Here is a 12,331-nt window from a genome sequence, read left to right on the forward strand (position 1 = left end):
CAGAGATGTCTTTCCTCTGTTACAGGGTAATGCTACAAACAGTTCAATGCTTCAGACTTTGTGTTAAGCAGGTACTTCTAAACAGCAGTTATTTTTAAGATAGAATGCAGTAATTAAACTCAGATTTGTCTGCTTTCTAAAACCAGAAAGCATGAACTCAACATGGGAAGATCTCTTTTTTCGCTACTTACGCTTTGTGGCCAAGTAAATTTACACTATGTATGTGTAACCTTTGATTTCACATTGATCTAATGGCAAGAAGCCAGTGGAAGATCCAGGTTTCTCCATACCTTTTTCTGTCCTAGGTATACATAACCACCTTCCCCCTATGTATTTTCTCTGCTGCTTTACTGATCATGCCAAGATCTAGTTGAATTTTCTGAAAGATGAATTCCTCGAAGTAACAATAAGAAACGGTGCCTTTTCCAGCTTCTGCAAAAGGGAGACAGCTCCTTTCAGCAAAAGCTATTTGTTTTATCAATTTTACTGCAGCCTTAGTGCTCAGATTAAATGTGTTTGTGAGTCTCATGTCTGTTCCTGGTGGGTATCAATTTAAGAAGTGGATTATCTGATACAGTAGATGTTGTATGTCAAAACCAGCAGCATTCAGTGGTAGAATTCTTGCAGATTTGTAGGTTCTGTTCTTAGTTCTCGGTGTGTATAACATCGAGTCAGTTGTACAGTCTCCGGGGGATAATTGCATTTGTAAATATATGTGCAGTATACACAAACATATCTGGTCTGGAAAATGTAATAAATGAATTTGTCTTGAACTGAAATTGTATTTGAAGTATTACTGTATATAAAACTGAGGTTTTTATTGAGAATTTTAGGGTTGAAGGATAGACTCTTGATTTAAAGAAGATAATGTTTGTTGGTGGTTTGTGTGGGTCGTTAGCTTGTATTTGGGGGTATTTGTTTTTTTGTTTGTTTGTTTGTTTTTTAGTAAAGTAATTGTCACTATAAATCCTATGGATATACACTTTTAAAAACATTTATTTAGCAATAACAGCTAGGACATAATTTGAGATAGGCTTTGTGGGTTTTATCAGGTTCCTAATTTTTCTGCTGTTAATATATCATTGAATTTAACTAATCTTACTGAAAGCTGGTGGTAGAGACTGCACAAGTTGACAGTAGAGTCAGCTGCAGATCATAGCAGCAAATAGTAGGAGGCTTTGGGGACTTATTTCTCCAGACATTTTTTATTTAATCTTTTAAGCTTGCTTTCTCAGTATAGCACAAAAAGGTATCTTTACATAAATGAAATTATTAACATTAATGCCATATAAATTCTTTGTGAAACTCTTGCTCTAAGCTGTGGATAAAGCAGTAAGGAGTAGTTGCAGGAAGAAGAGGCCAGCTGGGAGTGTTAGGTATTTTAGCACTCTGGGCAATGCCTTCATAACCAAAGCCAGTGGTGTTTTTAAAAATGGTAGCTAAACCCATGTTAATGTATAAAATCCAACAAATGTATGTACAGTGATTAGGTTCAAGTCTGGGATTGTTCTCCTTGAGTGGGGAAAGATGTGGATAGGTCGATCAGTAGATAGTATAGATATATATATCCTCTTTCAGTGGAGGAAAAACTGAGCAGGTGGTATTGTGGCAAGGAAATTCAAATAGTTATAAATCCTGCTTTGATACTTGCAGCAAAGTTAAGTCACCTCAAACTTCCAGTGTCTCCAGTTACTAACTTCATTCCAGGAATTTACTGAAAAGTCTTGGACTGCACATAAGCAAACAGGAAAGGAGTGAAAACTCACGTGGCTGGCTTTCGAGGTGTAAGTTCATTCATGGCCTGTGAGTTTTGTGAATGGCATTAAAGGAGAAGGGCAGGGAGGTCTGTGATTTTTAGAATGAAGTCAAAGATGAAGTGGAGCATGGCAGCGGCCATGACCTAGTTACTGCTGAGGTGTGAAAAGAAGGCCTGAGAACACTGGATGACCTTCCGAGGCAGTAGTAGAAACACTATGCAAGAAGAGCTTTCCAGGTCCTTTATGGAGGAGCAAGGGAACAGCAGAGGGAGTTAGACAGATCCGTGTGCTGTTTTGTTTTGCTTACAGCGTGAACCAGATGCTTTTGACAAGAAATTTAGCACAGAACTTGTGGGTTTTCTTTCCTCAGTGTCTTTAATATTATGTGTCACTTACTAAATAATTCTTCGTGGTTCATTGTCCGTTGTACAGCAGTGCGTGTCTAAAATAGGTTTCAGTGCTGCTGCTGGAAAATGGCAGAGTTGCTTTTTCATCTACACAACCTCCTAAAGGAGATTTGTACATTTGCAGTGTACAGAATTTGATAAAGGCCATCGATAGGGCATCCACTGTGCAGTGAAAATTCTTCACAGACTTGTTCAGAATCAATTTCCAAGTTTTACACATGGATTTTTTTCATTTCAGAAAGCACCACCATAAAATACTGAACATCTTACTGGCAAAAAAAAATTATGGCCATCATATGCAAGCAACTTTGCTAATTATTTTAGTGATTGTTTTCTTGGTATGTAGGAGGAAACTGGGGGGAGAAAATCAGTTTGTTTGGATGTTTATGGCCAACTAAACATAAGCTGTCTTTAATTTGCTTGAATGTAAAGAACATGTAAAAAAATGGTTTGTAGATTAAATAACTGATGGGTCATCTCTGCTTCTGGAAGTCTGCTAGAGTTTTTTTTATTCTTAAGAAGAAAAAATGTTCCAGCAGTGTAATATTTTGCAATAGATATATTTTTGTTACTAGCTGAGAAAGCAGATTGCTAGGATTGGTGTCTAGATAGCCACGTTACCCTCTCTGCACTTGAAACAGTGCAGATGGAAGAGTGGAATTGCAGTTAGGCTGCAATGAAATAAGAGTTCTTTAATTGCAGTTTCCAAACAGATTTCTGTTCACTGCTGTCCCATAAGACCTTGTATGATGCAGATAGAATATAGAAATTTCTGAGTTATGGATGCATGGGCTGTATGTATTTTGGTAAGTACGGTATTGTAAGGATTCACATGTCAACGCTTTCCCCCCTCAGATCTCATCCCTCAACTTTTGCTGCTGTTAAAGAGGTCAGTCAGTACATCCATACCCAGGTTTGCTCAATAGCTGTGTTCATTTCTTCACAATGGGCATTAATCAGAGCCATCAAAACCCGAAGATGTGGACATTTCAAGCACTGCTTCCTCTTTGAGAACCTGGAAATTATAATTTGCTTCAGTTCCGTGGGAGTAGTCATAGGACTTAGCCAACGAATGTCTGGATCAGGGTACCAGAATTGACATTCAGCATTGTTGCAAGCAATATTGCAAGCTGCATTCACTTTCTGCCTGTTAGGAGCTCTGGTCAGTCAGTATCTTCATAGGAAAAGATGGAATTGGGTGGGCTCTAGAGAAGAACTGCAGTGCTGTGCCAGGAGGAATTGGAAAGTTGTGGAACTAGTGCCTTGTCTGAGGCTGGAGCGCCTTGTCTGAATGTGATGGGTGGTTTGGTCCTGATACATGCCATTGCATAGATAATGTCTTTTGGCAAATGGTAGTGGGGAGTTTCATCACATGATGACATAATTCAGTGGGAGCTTGGTGGTAAAACAAGTTTAAGTGATCTATTTAATAAAATTTGGATTCCTGAGCTGAGAAAGGGTAGCTGATTGATGGTGCAATGTCTGAATTTAAAACTGGAGGGTTTTATTTTCTGGAATTTGAGAAAAATAAGCCACATAATTTTTTTTTAATTCTGCAAGTTTGTGTACTTATATTTTAACCATGTTTTACAAAATTCAATAACATGATTAGAATTAAACTTGGCTAGAGGTATTAAAGATAACAGGAAGGGATTCTACAAGTACATAGCAAATAAAAAACAGAGTAGGGAGAATGTAGGCTCCCTCCGGAAGCTCTCGGGAGAACTGGCTACACAGGATTTGGGGAAGGCTGAGGTTCTGAATGCCTTCTTTGCCTCACTCTTCACTGGCAAAGGCTCTGACCAAACCACCCAAGTCTTGGAAGGCAGACGCAGGGACTGTGAGAATGAAGACCTTGGGCCCACTGTAGGAGAGGATCTGGTTCGAAACCATCTTAAAAATCTGAATGTGTGCAAGTCCGTGGGTCTTGATGAGATCCATCCGTGGGTCCTGAAGGAGCTGGTGAATGAAGTTGTGAAGCCGCTGGCCATCATATTTGAGAAATCATGGCAGTCAGGTGAAGTTCCCAAGGACTGGAAAAAGGGAAATATAACCCCCATTTTCAAGAAGGGGAAAATGGATGACCCGGGGAATTACAGACCAGTCAGTCTCACCTCTGTGCCTGGCAAAATCTTGGAGCAGATTCTCCTGGATGGCATGCTAAGGCACATGAAAAACAACAAGGTGCTTGGTGACAGCCAGCATGGCTTCACTGAGGGGAAATCCTGCCTGACCAATTTGGTGGCCTTCTATGATGGGGCTACAGAACTGATGGACGGGGTAGAGCAGTTGATGGCATCTACCTGGACTTGTGCAAAGCGTTCGACACTGTCCCACACGACATCCTTGTCTCTAAATTGGAGAGACATCAATTTGATGGATGGACCACTCAGTGGATAAAGAACTGGCTGGATGGCCGCACGCAAAGAGTTGTGGTCAATGGCTCAATGTCCGGCTGGAGACCAGTAACGAGTGGTGTCCCTCAGGGATCGGTGTTGGGACCGGTCTTGTTCAACATCTTCGTCGCTGCCATGGACAGTGGGATTGAGTGCGCCCTCAGCAAGTTTGCCGATGACACCAAGCTGTGTGGTTAGGTTGATACCCTGGAGGGAAGGAATGCCATCCAGAGGGACCTTGACACGCTTGTGAGTTGGGCTGATGCCAGCCTCATGAGGTTTAACCATGCCAAGTGCAAGGTCCTACACCTGGGTCCGAGCAATCCCAGGCACAGCTACAGGTTGGGCAGAGAAGAGATCCAGAGCAGCCCTGCGGAGAAGGACTTGGGGGTGTTGGTTGATGAGAAAATGAACATGAGCCAGCTTTAGTGTGCGCTTGCAGCCCAGAAAGCAACCATATCCTGGGCCGCATCAAAAGGAGCGTGACCAGCAGGTCAAAGGAGGTGATCCTGCCCCTCTACTCTGCTCTCATGAGACCTCACCTGGAGTATTGTGTGCAGTTCTGGTGTCCTCAACATAAAAAGGACATGGAACTGTTGGAGCAAGTCCGGAGGAGGCCACGAGGATGATCAGGGGCTGGAGCACCTCCTGTATGAAGATAGGCTGAGAAAGTTGGGGCTGTTCAACCTGGAGAAGAGAAGCTGCATGGAGATGTCATAGCAGCCTTCCAGTATCTGAAGGGGTCCTATAGGGATGCTGGGGAAAGACTCTTCATTAGGGACTGTAGTGACGGGACAAGGGGTAACAGGTTAAAACTTAAACAGGGGAAGTTTAGATTGGATATAAGAAGGAAATTCTTTCCTGTGAGGGTGGTGAGGCACTGGAATGGGTTGCCCAGGGAGGTTGTGAATGCTCCATCCCTGGCGGTGTTCAAGACCAGGTTGGACGAGGCCTTGGGTGATATGATTTAGTGTGAGGTGTCCCTGCCCATGGCAGGGGGGTTGGAACTGCATGATCTTGAGGTCTTTTCCAACCCTAACTATTCTATGATTCTGTGATTGCATGAGTTTGAAATTGGTACATTGGTAGTATTATGTATGTGCAATGTTGCCAACTAACCATCATAAATGAGGAATGGCTAGGAAGGGAAATAATAAAAATCAATCTGATTTAATTTTAAATAATGTGTGCTTATTCCTGACTTGTCAAAATAAATGTGACAGAAATACAGAGTAATAAGAAATACACAGTGTGTTTTTCAATAATTCTTCCTACCTCTGTAAAAATAAGCTTTCCTACTACAGTTTAAGAGGCTTAGTTCCCAGGCAAATATTTTCCTATTTTTGAGGTGCAAATTCTGTAACGTCATACTCATCTTTTCTGAGTTTCTTCTCAGTCTCACTTAATGGTTTCAGTAAAATCATACACGGATCTAGTGTGTTATAGCTGCGGTTGGTTGGACTTCTGGTGTTTGCTTTTTGGGGGGTAATTTTTGTGTTGTTGGGCTTTTTTTTTTTTTTTTTTAATTGGTAACCTAGTTTGTGCTGAAGCTGACTTAATTCTCTCCTATTCTGACATATTGGGTGCAGTACCCAATGGATAGGGTGCCCATCCATGTTTTAGCAGAAGGAACAGATATAAAACAGAGATTGTAAAGTGTTTTCACATGCATGTTTCAGCAAAAGCTGGCGTCATTGTTATCTGTATACTTATATTCATAAATGTTTAAAGTACTATAATTATATTCAAGTATATTAATATGACTAATAAATATAATGCATTTTTGTTTCATAGACAGAAGACAGTAAAACGCTATTAATAACTTTGGGTTTATTTAAGGATACAATTAAGATGATTTGAGAAAATGCTATTCAAGCACTACTATTTTTAATTATGATTATCTGTGGTGGATATATGCTGCTGGTGGTCTTGGGTCACTTTCTCGTATTCCAAGAATCTTGTATGTAAAATTCTTGATTGAAAATGTTAGCACACTGTGCAGGAAAACAGCATTTTGGATTGAAGGTCTTAATGTTCATGTGCTTCATTACCAAAGTAACTCTCTAGATAAGCTGTGAATTAAGGAGTGTTCTATATTCGATGGTCTGATGTCAGTATTTTCCAAAAGATAACTCTCACAGAGCTGTAAAATTTTCATTGCCTATATTAAATATATGACCCAGTTTGCATTACTTCTGCACAGCTCTACATTATGGTATGTAGCTACAGCTGTTAATTTTTTTTGGCTGTCCTTCTGTAAGTGAAGCAGGAAACAGCTACCACTGAAGACTGCTTTCTTCATGGTGATGACCCAACCTTTTCATCTTCGTTTTTGGGAGCAAGAGTGGTAAAAAGACAGTGGCAAAGCAACCCCAGGCACCGATTCTTCAGATTCCTTGACCCTTGCCAGTCAAGCTAATGTCCTGTGCACAACAGAATGGCACCCTGTGTGGGGTCATCGCTAGGATGCCACTGGAGCAGTGCTTCCAGTGTGCTGCATATACCCACTTGAGCTAATTCTGTGATGCTGTGGAGTGTCTTACACAGCTGTTTGCTGAGTGTGTGGAATTGAGCCAGACAGCTAAGATAAACCATAAGGGATGTTGATAGATGTCCTGGTAGTTGTTCTGTCCTCTGATACTTTTGTTGGTAGACATGAGTTTTAAATTCCTTCCTTGAAAGTATGCTTTTGTTTTGGTAACAGTTCGGTTATCACAGTGACCTCTCTCTATGGATGCAGCATTATCTCCAAATGGGGCTCCTGCTGGTGCAGTGCCTTGTAGTGTTTGCACTGTATTTTGGAATGCCTGTGTGTCTCTGGCAGCCACAGTGTATGTAGATGGTGGGTCCCTCATGTCATACTGAAGTTTCAAAAGGTGGGCAGGATGGTGTGAGTAGGAGGGTATGCAGCAGAATTGGCATGGCAAGAATCTTGTGAAAGGGTGTTTGTAAGCTCCAGTTATCTGGCTCCTGGTGAGCTTCCGCACAGAAACTACCGACCAACATCTACCAGTTTGAAACGAATTGTTAGAATTTTTATCCCTTTCTGCCTCAAGAAAGAAAAAGACCATCTGCCCACTGCCTTTTAAAGCACTATTCCTGTTCTGTACTTGAGCCAGTAGAAATATCCAAGGTGCTGCCACAGAGCTTCGCAAAGCTTTCATGAGTTTGTTATTTGTGAGGAGCCTGAGACTTTGCATTGCCTTTTTACTTGTGAAATACTCTGAAGCCACCTATTTTCAGTGTGTGTGTATAGCTGCCATTCCTTGTCGAAATTTGGGGAAGCCAGGATATAGAGGATATGTATTGGTATATGTGTATCTCCGTGTGCAGCCAGTCACACATTCAGGTCTCCTCCTTCCCCATTTTGGGGGATATAAGGGCATATATTGTTGTGGCTTCCAGTTTATAATGCAAATCAGTTACTGCCATTATTTTGAAGTAAAGGATCTTTTTACTGATTTAATGAATGTAAATGAACAAATACATGAAGCTGCTCTTGTCATCTTTAACTTCAGGACTTCTTAAAACCTTCTCTTGCAGTTATTATTTGCTGACAACGTTTATATACAAATATTTGTATGCCTAAGGTTGCTGGAATGTCTACATATATTCAAAATATTTGCATTATTTAATGTCATTTCAGACATGACTTTTTTTAGACTTCTGTAACTGTTTAAAAAGACAGTTATTTAAACAGTTGAAATATTTTGAACTGGGGTTACACAGATGGCAAATAGCTCAAGAACATCAGAGTTGTGTTTTTCTGTTGTCCATTTATTTTCTTTGTGCCTTATTTTCATTTCTGTAGTTTAGAAGTGAGTTAGTATCTTCATTAAGTGGTTTTGGATGCACTTGTGTCAGGCACTTGAACTCCAATAATTACATAGGAAGCCTGCTTTAATCAGGACTTGGTGACCAATTAGTGAAGTCCTGCTAATGTTTAAGCTCCTTTTCTCATTATACACTTGCTATTGGCACTGTATGTAAAGGATAAACTAAGTGCCCTGATGTGCTGTTAATTAGATTTGTCAGGACTCCCAGTTGCACTGTCTGCCAAACACAAGTGTTGTCACTTACTGTATCAGGAATGAATTGACTTGAGGGCTTTTGTAGATATTTAGAGGACCTTAGATTTGAATACTTATGTTGCAACTGTAATTGTAGTTGCAGCTATGGCTCTGCTTATTGAACTGCAAGAGCCATAAATGAGACAGCAGCTTTCTTGAATTTCTGAAAATCAGCCTGGGTTTTGTGCTTAAACAGATGTGAAGTCCTTGTAGGCAGTGTGTAGCCTTCTGAGTTCTGCAAAAACAGTGGCACTGTAGGATTTGTTTTCAGTCTGGCTCAAAAGTAAGTGCGCTTCCTCATATTCCCAGATAAAATTGGTGCCTAAAGCCAAAAATATCTTCAATCCTTCTCCAAAAATAGGAAACTTCAGTTAAAAGCAATTCCAATTAATTTCAGTCACAGTAATACCGTATTTATTTTCCTGATGCTTTTATACCTTTTTAAAATAACTTCATCTTGAAATGCAGCTCTCAGAGCACAGTTCTCTGGGTTATTGCCTCTGAAAGTCTGTTTTCCAAGACTTATGTTCACTTCAAAAAAAAATTTGCTAACCCTTATTACCTGAAGAATCAGACTAAATGGAACTGTGGTGCAGTGTTCTATTGTTGGGTTGTGGGTTTTTTTCCCCTTTTAGCCAATGTGGAACCATTTCATTCTGGTTTATCTGTCTGCTATCACAACTTTTCAAGCATTAATGTTAATTTTAACTGGCAGAAATCACAATTCAGACTCTTTTCTCCTTTCTGTCCCCTTCTTTCCCCATCTTTATCTTCCTCTCAGTCAGATTGGGTTGCAGATACTGTAGTGAATTCTCTGGAACGTGAGCTGCAGCAGTGTGCCAGGACAGTTCTGTGCAACTCTGTAGTCTATAGAACAAGTACTTTAAAGCATTGCAAAATGCTGTCATCTTTGTGCAATCCCACACTATCCGTTAGGCATTGTGCAATCAGGTGCTTGTGTAAGAAATCATCAGATGATGTGATGTTATAAATGGACTGTTCTGTGAGTAATATATCAAGTTATGGAAATGCTTATTATTAAAATATAATTGGCTGGAGCCATGTATAAAGTTGAAGAGAAAACTGAATTAGTCTTGTGAATGCTTTTAAGTTTTTTGGCTTATTAAATTTTCAGATTTAGACTAAAAACAATTTTAAAGAAACTTGGTTTTGGTATTAATTTACTACTAGTTTAGAAGACAGCAAACTTGAACGCTTTTTATATCCTGTATGATGTAAATAATGCCATATAACCCATTTCTTCTGTGTAGAACTAGTAAGGTAAACCTATGTTCTTCCTTTTATTAATGTTGTAGTGAGCTGTAGGCCATCCTTTTCATGAACATTGCTGAGGACCAGTCTGGTGTTGTACAGTAATTACAGAGTTGATCTCTGAGCTTTGATTTACTTGGCAACTGAGTAAAGCAGAGCAAGTTCTGAAGTATGGCTCCAGTCCATTTTGAAAGTACAAAAGTGTAATAAGCGCTGAGATTTTTGGGTTACTTCTCTTCACCTTAATCCCTTCTGTTTGCTTCTGAGGGTTTTTTCTTGTCTCCTACATAATCATTGTAACTGAACTCTGTTCCGAGCTCGGTAATACTTATTTTCAAACCTGTCTATAATGGGAGGAGCTGCAGTTAGAACAGTTATGCTTGGTGATGCAAACTGCATAGAGTTTGATTATTAAAGTGTATTAAGTAGCCACTGTTTTTTATTCTTGGGTGCTTTCTCTGTATTGTAGCAAGAAGTATCGACTGGTGACTGGTTGTGAGGCACTGGCACAGGGTGCCGAGAGAACTGTGGCTGCCCCATCCCTGGCAGTGTTCAAGGCCAGGTTGGACACAGGGGCTTGGAGCAAGCTGCTCTAGTGGAAGGGGTCCCTGCCTGTGGGAGCGGCTTGGAACTGAATGAGCTTTAAGGTCCCTTCCAACCCAAACTAGGATGTGATTCTATGACTTTTCATCTTTGAAAAATCTTGTGTTCGGAAAGGGCTAATGAGGCGGGATGCGGTCTAAGCTGGAGGCAGGGTGAAAAGCACATGTGGAGCAGGCCATTTCTCAATCACAAGTGCTGGACAACTTTCAAGTGTTCGCAGTTTGACAGAGAAGTGACTTTATGCACTTGAGAAGTTGAGAAATCCTGGACAGGTGAGCAAACGCTGGGTCAAATTTTGAAAAAGAGAACTGGAGCCATTTGCTGTGTTTGGGTCTGAGCTGAGTAGGTTCCCTCCAGGTTGGATATATCCACTTGTACAGCACTCTTGCTTCTGGCTTACAGTGTAGGCAGTCATCTCTTTCACACTGATCATAGCAGATATTCTCTTTATGTTTTCTTTCTGAAAAATCAGTAAATAATAAAAATACTTGTGATAAATGAGACTGAATTTAGTCTCTCTAGACTTTACCCTGACAATAAAACTAAGGCTGAGTAATTAGTAAGGAGTAAACCTGTTTTCCAGGTGCTCAGCCCCAGCTCATCTCCAAGTGTGGACAAACTCATCTTCTCTCCCAATAATATGCTACATACTGCCATCTACTGACATGACGTTTTGTCATTGCAACGGGGGATGATGGATCATGGCTTTCCCCTGTGGTAAAACGTGTGGTCCATGCTGCTGTGCTGTAATTACACCTCTGCAGGTTTGTCATTGCAATACTTGGATGTGGATACTCTCCTTCAGGATTTATAGTGCTACTTTTGGATTAGCTTATAGCCATTGCAAAGAATTTGTGTGGAATTGCTTCAGTCAGTTTTTTGGTCAGGGTTCCTCTCCCCAGGGAGTTGCAGGTGAAGTGTACTCCGATCCCAAATCACTCCTGTGGCCAAGTCTTTGATCCTTGGTGGTCTGTAAGAAAAAATCACAGTTATTCCTCATGCATCACTGGGTTTAATGGTATCTGTGTGAACCTCTTCTGCCTGTGACTTTTAAGATACTTTCTTCCTACATGAGTAGACTTCCCCCTTTTCTCTCCACACTTTCTTCTTGGCTTGTGGTTCAAGTTTTCTGTTCATTTCTGAGAACCAGTCCAGATATGGACTGAAAAGCAGTTTCCTTCAGGTATCTTGTGTCACGATTGCCATCTTTAAGTCAGCAATGCATTACTAGATGCCAGAATATTTGGGAAAATCGAAATTTGCATGAACAGCAGTTGTTCTCTCCTGATTTTCTATCAGTCTCTCATAGTGACAGTTTTTCCTTTGGAATTTCCTCCCTGGGGCAGGGATGGGGGGGACAGGGAGACATTCCATGAGAAATGGAAGCCACAGCTTGTAGGTAGTCATGTGAATCATTCAAGGACTTCCAAAATATGGTCTCATGATTCATAAGATTAATGTGTCAGTTTCCTAAAGGCCACTGTGGCTGCAGCCTGGACAGGACTGTAAGGAGAAGAATCTTAGAAGGACAAGATGATTGATTATTCAGGGGTGGAGTGAATTTCCAACTAGAGAAGGGAATTTTCTGTCATCTGTGAGGAAAGCAAGCTGCAAAAACTACTTTGGGGGATCTCCTCTTTCTTTAATCTCGCCATATTACCAGTTGTTAGCAGCATGGGGGCTGCAAGTGTGTTTTGGAGGATGATGTCAGTACCTTTAATTATATAATTTCCATCTGTTGATCTGAAGGAAGAACATGAAATATCTTTCGTTCCTTTTTGAAGGATCCAACAGTCTAATGTGTGGAATTGGGTGTCTAATGTATG

At 40.6% G+C, this 12,331-nt stretch overlaps 1 protein-coding gene across 1 annotated transcript in view; it reads left to right on the top strand.

Annotated features, from left to right (window-relative positions):
* MED13L (mediator complex subunit 13L) overlaps positions 1-12,331 on the top strand; it is a 185,853-nt gene that overhangs the window by 93,245 nt on the left and 80,277 nt on the right. The gene's annotated exons all lie outside the window — the stretch shown is intronic.

The sequence above is a fragment of the Pezoporus occidentalis genome, unplaced genomic scaffold, assembly GCF_034315485.1.
Source record: "Pezoporus occidentalis ecotype Australia unplaced genomic scaffold, CSIRO_AGI_Poc_V1 ctg37, whole genome shotgun sequence".
Taxonomy (NCBI): Eukaryota; Metazoa; Chordata; class Aves; order Psittaciformes; family Psittacidae; genus Pezoporus; species Pezoporus occidentalis.